The sequence below is a fragment of the Triplophysa rosa genome, linkage group LG8 (assembly GCF_024868665.1).
Source record: "Triplophysa rosa linkage group LG8, Trosa_1v2, whole genome shotgun sequence".
Taxonomy (NCBI): domain Eukaryota; kingdom Metazoa; phylum Chordata; class Actinopteri; order Cypriniformes; family Nemacheilidae; genus Triplophysa; species Triplophysa rosa.
In genome coordinates this window covers 3200662-3209499 of record NC_079897.1, presented here as the reverse complement: position 1 = coordinate 3209499, position 8838 = coordinate 3200662, and the positions used below count along the sequence as shown (strand labels likewise).

Here is an 8838-nt window from a genome sequence, read left to right as displayed (position 1 = left end):
TATGCTGATATACAGGATCAGAAGTCACTGACGATTTATTTTTTGTTAATTTAGCCACCGTGTTAAATAAAAACCTAGGGTTGTGCTGGTTTTCTTCTATTAGTGATGAAAAGTAGGCGGATCTAGAAGTTATTAGGGCTTTCCTGTATTTTCGAATACTATCCTTCCATGCTGTACGAAATACCTCTAATTTAGTTTTCTTAAAGTTGCGCTCCATTTTTCGGGCCGCTTTCTTTAGAGCCTGAGTGTGTTCATTATACCACGGTGTGGGGCTGCCATTTTTAATCTTCTTTAAACGTAGTGGAGCAACTTTGTCTAGCGTTACCGAGAAGGTGGAATTAAAATTTTCAGTGGTAATGTCAAGATCTTCAACGTTATTTCTCATGATTTGAGACAATTCGGGCAGATTATCGAGAAACGCATCTTTGGTAGTTGAAGTTATTGTTCTACCATATTTGTAACAATGAGTTTTATTTGTAGCCGTAGGCCAGTGAAGCAAACATAATACCAGATAATGATCCGAAATGTCTTCACTCTGCTGAAGGATTTTAACGTCGTCCACATTTATACCGTAAAACAGTATTAAATCTAAAGTATGATTACGAAGGTGAGTGGGTCCTGACACATGTTGACTAATGCCCATGGAGTTAAGAGTGTCTTTGAAAGCCATTCCTAAGGCATCTGTAACGTTATCTACGTGGATGTTAAAGTCACCAACGACAAGGAGTCGTTGGAGATTGCCTGGGCTGGAGCTGGGATGATCAATTAAATTCACAGGATCTCGCATGAGGAAGGCACACATGAAGTTCTTAAATGAGGATGGCACGTGATGATCAACTGGTGCTGGTGTAATGTGTAGTTTCCTCTGGATGGGTATCCCGATCAGTGTCTCCCACAGAATTTAGTGAGACCATGGGGTCATATTTTCTCTAGGGGGTCCGGGTTACATACATTTACATTTATGCACTTGGCAGACGTTTTGGAAGCGACTTGCACTGCATTATCCTATACATTTTTGTTTCTAAGTATGTGCAATCTCCTGGGATCGAACCCATGACATTGGCGTTGTTAACGCCATGCTCTAACCAGGAAAGCAGGGTTCACTCTCCCCCGGAACAAAATTTAGCATATTTTAAAGGTAAATGCTGCAAAATGGTGCATTTTAAGAACAAAATTAAATCTATAATAATACAATAGCTATAGTAGTAATTTAATTATTGGCTCCATATATAAATGGGGATAATAGGGCACAACACGTGGTAAAATGGGAGTTCACAAACAGCCAATGCATGAGCCATCAAAAAATGAAGCAAAAAAGTTTTTAACAGTTGAACTAATTTTATAACCATGTATTAAAATATCGGGCCTTTTTCACAGTGTCATTGTCCCACTCCCCCGCATGGAAGTATCACTCTACTATCTACCAGAGCATGCATACATTATTATGATGCGGCGACTGTTTAGAGTTAACCCGTAAGAAAAGTGTACACTCTCTCAGCACAACAGAGTAATGTTAAGTTTGTGATTTATTATGTTTTCAACTTTATGCGCGAGTTGCGCAGACCTATCAGTTTATATCAAAGTAACACGAGAGCAATTAATGACAGACGCTTTCTCCTGCGGTACACTCCGATCGGTCTGAGCAGCGGCTGCTTGATGTCCTACAAACCAAATATATTGACAAGTTTGGGACACAGTGATGTTCTGCACCTGAGCCTCGTACTAAAAAAGAATCCAAACATTCTTGTAAATTAACTTAATAACGAAATGAAACGAAATATGAATAATTTGCCATTAAATACAAAACTAAACTATTTTAATGGTTGCAGCAGTTTCAACAGTATAATTCACAACAGTATAATTCACATCATTAATTCAAATCCGCGCTCCAGCGCAGTTAGCTATCAGACTGTGTTCTGCACCTGGCTGAGCCACAAACAAAAAATACTCCAAACATTTTTCTAAATTAACTTAATAAAGAAACGAAATTTGAATAATTTGCCATTAAAACCAAAACTGAACTATTTGAATTGCTGCAACAGCCCGTGTAATGCGGAGGTACAAAAAACACGATGAGCTTTAGTCGAACTCCTGATCCTGATAAGCTGTCGGACTTGGGCCGGGCTAGGGACTGAGCGTCTCAGGCCATTGCTTAAATATGAGGTCCGTGCAGCGCTCTAGCTTGAAGCACAATCGGAGAGATGTGGAAAGGGTTAAACGGAGTGCTTTTGGCCCCAAAAAAAGGATATTAGAGGATATAACACCGAAAGATCCTCATTATAAATGTCATGGGTGTGCGTGATTCGTACAGCTCCGTTAGGCACGCTGCCCAGATTGCGCTGAAGCATTTTGGGGAGCATTTTGTCTAGCTGTAAACAATGGCACAACAACGAATCAACGATGCAGAATTCAATGAAATTCAAATAAATATTTATGTTGTTGTAAGAATTTTTTTTGAGCTAGTTTTAAGACTGTGGCGGAACAAAGTAGACTCTGGTGGGCCACCACAGTCTCGACAATGAATGGGAAACACTGCTGATGGTCAGTCAGTCCGCATGCTCTCACAGGAGGATGATACCAGATGGTCCTACTTGAGCCGGCATAATCTGTGGTTACCTCGGGATGGGTATCCCGAGGATGGGGAGGAGAGCAGAGAGAGAACAATTAGCGTAGCTGCTGTTCATTTACTTATAAACAAGAGTTAATACTGGTATGCATCATATGTGTTTTTAATCTGGATTTAAATTGGGAGAGTGTGTCTGACCCTCGAATAGTATCAGGAAGGCTATTCCAGAGTTTAGGTGCTACATATGAGTAAGCTCTACCCCCTTTGGTGGATTTAGTTATTCTAGCTACTATCAGAAGTCCCGAGTTCGGCCAAGTAAGTGAGTACCGATCGAGTTATTAAATGTGTTTATCGGCCAATTCTGATCTGTGGCCGATCGATCTATTAAAGCTATACAAAACAATCTGACTTCTGAAATACGTGAGAATGAGCTTTTTTAATATGCACGCGCAGATACCTGCACCCCTGCACGAGCACTGCGGGTGAGAGAGAAAGCGCCAGACTGGAGCGAATCACGAAACTACAGACTGTAAGAAGGTCAAAAGAGTATTCCCAATTTGCAGAGCGCCGAGTTAACCACGCCTACTTATTTACAGTCACTACGAAACAGAGGTGGACGAAGTACACAACTTCCTTACTTGAGTGAAAGTACAGATACTACTGGTCAAATATTACTCCACTACAAGTAAAAGTTGTAAAGACAGATTCTTACTTGAGTAAAAGTACAGAAGTACGTGCTTTTAAAAGTACTCAAGTATTAAAAGTAAATTTCCTTTATTCGGTCCGCACAACGCGCTTCAAAGCGCCGATGCACTGCCTCGCCGCGCCCAACCGAAGCAACAACTTCTCTCGCCAGCGTCTTCATACGCTTCAGCACTTACGGCCATCCCAGCCATCGGGAAGTGGACCGTCGCAGGCTTGCGTCAAGCTTTGGCCAAGCGGGACGTCATCCCCAGCAAGCGGCACAGCAAAGCAGAGTCTGTACAGCCTATACTCCTCTTTGCAGACAGAGGCCCCGCCTTCGACCTCAGAGGAGACGAACCAGGATCCCGGATCGTCTCGAGCGTAGCCAGGCCCTTCCACTTCGACAGCGAGGCAAACTCCCAACCACCATGCCGCCGCATGCAGGCCGTCTGCAAGTCTGGGCCGCGCCCCAGAGGAGCAGCTTTTGCCGCCAGCCGCTTTCCAGCTCAGTGATTCTGGAGGAATCGTTTCCGGTCTCCAAAATTTCCACAGCTACCAGGACAACGCTGAGCCGGCCGTCAAGGGCGGTTCGACAATTATCAACCCCTTCCCCCCACATCACTCCAAGCTCCTGGACAGCGGCTCCGCAGTTAACACCTAATCGCGAGGCTGCCTCCGTTAGCGTCCCGAGGCCCAGGTTTTAGGTTTTCCTCCCCTCACCCAAGGGTACGGCCCGTCCTACTTCCCTCAGGCCCCTGCCATGGATGCCGCTGCTAACGTGAGACTGCCTCCGTTAGACGCTCCATTGGCTGCTATTCCCTCCCTCCTCTCTCTACCACAGGCACGCCCAAGTTTCTCACTGGCTACAGCAACATCCATGCCGGTGCCATGCAACGCCCCGGTCCTGGAACCACCCCCCGTCTCCACAAGCATCAGGACGCAGATTTTGGCAGGTGGGACATAGATTTATTTCACTTCTATCACCACTTTCACCCCCGTCAGCAGATCGGCAGATTGTCTTACGGCGACCTTTCGTTTACTTTCAAGAACGCATCCCAAGTCACTCCCGCACTCTGTCCTTCCCAGAATTCACATGGCATTTTCCCGCTTCACTGACGTGGTATGCACGGTGTTCCCTCACAGGAGGCGTGAGCTCGGCGACTATCTCGCCATAGTCGCGGAGCTCGCGCTTTCCTACGGGGGGGCACATTTTTACACGTATCACAAGCTGTTTTCAGCAAAATGCGCCATAAGGGTGGCTCAGTGGAACCAGTGCCCCTACTGGGGAGCACTGGACACTGAGCTCCACAACAGGGTGTTTTTGGGCGTACAAAATATATCTTGCGCGGTGTGCCGCTCCGTATCACACAACACCACAGCTTGTCCCCTGGTCACTCCCGCCATTCCCCCTGGCGAAACTATGCCCCCTCCCGTTTCCACCGCCCACGTCCCGCGCCTGCCAAATCGCCAAGCCTTCCCAGTCAACCTGACACCATCAACACCTCAGTTTACGAGGTTTGCAGAAGCTTCAACGCAAACAGGTGCACAAGGCAACGCTGCCGGTACCTTCACGCTTGCACTTATGTGGCGGCGCCCACGCGCGCATAGTTTGCCCAGTCAGTAAAGCAGACAATAAAAAATCTAACAAATATCATCTCGACTCCTGTCAATTTTTTACACCTAGCTTCCGAATTATCTCTCCACCCTGATCATGCATTCACAGATTACCTTTTAAACGGTTTCTCTCGAGGCTTCAATCCCGGCATTATAAGCCCACTTTCCCACAGCCTTATATGCCCTAATCTCCAGTCGGCACTCGCCGAACCCGAAACCGTCGATCTCCTCATCAAAAAAGAGATTGACGATAAATTTATGATCGGCCCTTTTTCCGCCCCACCGTTTCCTGTTTTCCGCGTCAGCCCCATCGGCGTCGCCACGCGAAAATTTTCGGGGAAAAAGCGCCTCATATTCGATCTCTCGTCCCCCCACGGCTCCCCCTTTCCAAGCATAAACAGTTTAATTCCGCTCGAAGAATTCGCTTTACATTATCACGATATTGAGCAAGCCATCACTTTGATTAAATTGGCCGGACGCGGAGCCTGGCTAGCCAAAGTTGATATCACATCCGCATTCAAAATCATGCCGATACATCCAAAATTTTGGCACTTGTTCTGCATCCGATGGCGTGAGAAATTCTATTTTTCTGTACGCCTCACTTTAGGATGCAGAAGTAGCCCAAAGATTTTCGACATGTTGTCAGAGGCAATCTGTTGGATTCTCTCTAACAACTACGCCATCCCTTACCTCATACATCTACTAGACGATTTCTTAATCATCTCGCCACCCGATTCCGTCCCGGCAGCACATCTTTCCAAAGTCCAAGAAGTCTTAGCGAAACTCGGCGTCCCTCTCGCACAAGAAAAAACAGCGGGACCCAGCACGTCCATCGAATTTCTAGGCATTAAGCTCGATACGCTCAAATTCCAAGCTTCTCTGCCAAAGGAAAAGATCGATAGGACGATTTTGATCGCTTCATCCCTCATAGACACGCCGTATTGCTCTAAACGCGAGCTACTATCAATTCTCGGCCACTTAAATTTCGCGATGCGCATCATCCCGCAAGGGCGCCCGTTCGTCGCGCACCTCCTCTCCCTCGCATCTTCCGCTCACGCACTAGAGGATTCGATTCATATAACCAGCTCTTGCAGCGACGAGCTCAGTCTATGGATCAAATTCCTCAAACAATGGAACGGAATGTCTTTCTTTTACAACGACATGGTCTCTCTCCCCGTCGACATACGCCTATTTACCGACGCAGCTCCTTCCGTCGGTTTCGGGGGATTTTACCAAGGCCGCTGGTTCGCGTCCACATGGCCCCCCCAGCTCACAAGTCTACCGCAGCCTCTTGCGTCATCAGCACTTTTTGAGCTGTACCCACTTGTCGTAGCAGCATATTTATGGGGGAAAGAATGGTCCGCCTCCAGCATTATAGTCCACTGTGACAACGAAGCAACGGTACATTGCATCAACAAAGGCCGCTCCCATTCACCCGCCTTAATGCCTTTTCTCAGACGCCTTATATGGATCTCAGCTTGCGAGCAGTTCATTCTGACAGGCAAACACGTCCCCGGGTCCAAAAACCAGATAGCTGACGCCCTTTCCCGCTTTTCATTTCAGAAATTCAGGCTGCTGGCGCCGGACGCGGATCCCCTACCAACGCCTGTCCCTCCATATTCGGAATTAATCTTCAAGTGAACCACCCTCTAAAAGCCATGCTAGACGCCTCCCTCAACTCCATCATTCAAGCCGTTTCCCCCAGGACCCTACTTTCTTACCTTACAGCATGGAGGAATTTCAAAACGTTTCACCGCTCATACAACCTCCCCTTCCCGGATTTCTCTCTCCTCTCCATCACTTCATTCATCTCCTTTCTCAACACAACAAAAAATCTCCAAGCCAGTTCAATTAAAGGATACCTGAGTGGAATTCAGTTTTTTCATAAATTAATCTTCAACACACTCTCCCCAACCATAGCCAGCCCCCAAGCATCCATGCTCATCAAAGGCATCCAGAGAACCCAACCCACCCACCCGGACGCCAGACAACCAATCACCATAGAAATTCTAACAAAATGCATTTCCACCCTTCGCAGAGGCTATCACACCAAGCACACCGCACGCACACTCGACGCCATGTTCATTTTGGCCTTCTTCGGTTTCCTCAGATGCTCAGAAATCACCACCACGTCCAAATTCGATCCCTCAGTTCACCCCACCTTTTCGGATCTATCAGTGCTCGATTCGGAAACCATTTCATTTTTTATCAAGCGAAGCAAGACCGACCAGGCCGGGAGAGGCCATTTCATCTATATCTTCAATCTCAATTCCCCAATCCAGCCTTATCAATCCCTCCTAGCCTACATCCGCTTCAGACGATCACAAGTTAAATCTCCATCCGAACCCCTCTTCGCAGATGATTTAAATCACCCCGCCACACGTTTCTGGTTCCAAAAACATCTTAAATCCGTTTTGCTCCATACCGGCATCCCAGCAGATCACTTCTCTTGCCATTCTTTCCGCATCGGCGCAGCAACCACGGCTGCCCAAAAGGGCCTCTCACAGCCCCAGATACAAGCGCTCGGCCGATGGTCATCCAAAGCCTACAAAAGTTACATCCGAACAGACCGCGCCCTCATCAGAGAAGCACACCGGACCCTCATAACTCGAATCGTCTAGCATCAACCATCTTCCAAACTTCTCCATCAAACCACCAGCAGTAGTGACGCACCGTTCAACTCACAGGAGCCCGGCGCACATCTCGTACTCAGCTAATTGGACCTCACCTCTCCAGAATTCAGTTCACCGCAGCAACGGCCCTCACAAGCACCTGGACTTCCATCTCACACTCCGCCGAAGCAGACACCAATGCTACAGAAGCCAGTATCGCCGCAGCGACCGCCCCCGCAGGGGCCCGTGCTTCCAACTCGTGCTCTGCCGCAGCAGACACCAATTCTACAGAAGCCAGTATCGCCGCAGCGACCGCCCCCGCAGGGGCCCGTTTCAAGCTCTCCAGGACACCAAGTCTTAAGCCGATCGCCACCAAGCCGCAGGGCCGTCACCGTCTTCGAGAGCCCATCTTGAACCGCATCGCACAGCAACCGCCGGGGCCTTTCACTCGTCCTGCCCAGCGACCATTTCGGCCGTATCCTGTCGACCCGAGGGGCCCGAGCTTCCAACTCGTGCTCTGCCGCAGCAGACACCAATTCTACAGAAGCCAGTATCGCCGACAGCGACCGCCCCTGCAGGGGCCCGTGCTTCAATCTCGTGCTCTGCCGCAGCAGACACCAATTCTAGCAGAAGCCAGTATCGCCACAGCGACCGCCCACTGCAGGGGCCCGAGCTTCCAACTCGTGCTCTGCCGCAGCAGACACCAATTCTAGCAGAAGCCAGTATCGACCGCAGCCATCGCCCCCGCAGGGGCCCGTGCTTCACAACTCTGCTCTGCCGCAGCAGACACCACTTCTACAGAAGCCAGTATCGCCGCAGCGAGCCGCCATCCCGAGGGGCCCGGCCTTCCCTCTAGCTCTGCCGCAGCAGACCACCGTATAGCCCTTCCAGAAGCCAGATCGCCGCAGCGACCGCCCACCGAGGGGCCCGTGCTTTCCACTTCTCTGCCGCAGCAGACCCCCATTCATACCAGAAGCCAGCATCGCCGCAGCGACGCCCCCCAGGGCCATTCCAACTCGCCCAGCCTACATCACAAAACAGTCCGGATCCCATCAGCCATCTTCTTGCCGCATCAACCCTCATAGCCAGCAAGTATCGCACACCACACCTTCATCCTACTTGCCCAGAACTCATGTCCGAGAGTATCGCCGCAGCGACCCCCCCGCAGGGGCCCGACTCCAACTCGTGCTGCCTGACAGCAGTAACCAATTACACAAAGCCAGTATCAGCCGCATGCGAGCGCCCCCGCAGGGGCCAGTGCTTCTTTCCTTACTCTGCCGCAGCAGACCCCTTCTCTAGCCCCCGAAGCCAGTAATCGAGCCCATGCGACCGCGCCCCGCAGGCAAGTGCTTCTCACTCTGC

At 49.3% G+C, this 8838-nt stretch overlaps 1 pseudogene; it reads left to right on the top strand.

Annotated features, from left to right (window-relative positions):
• The first annotated feature begins 5135 nt into the window (after nt 1–5135).
• On the top strand, nt 5136–6519 carry LOC130557717 (uncharacterized; annotated as a pseudogene).
• Nucleotides 6520–8838: the final 2319 nt, after the last annotated feature.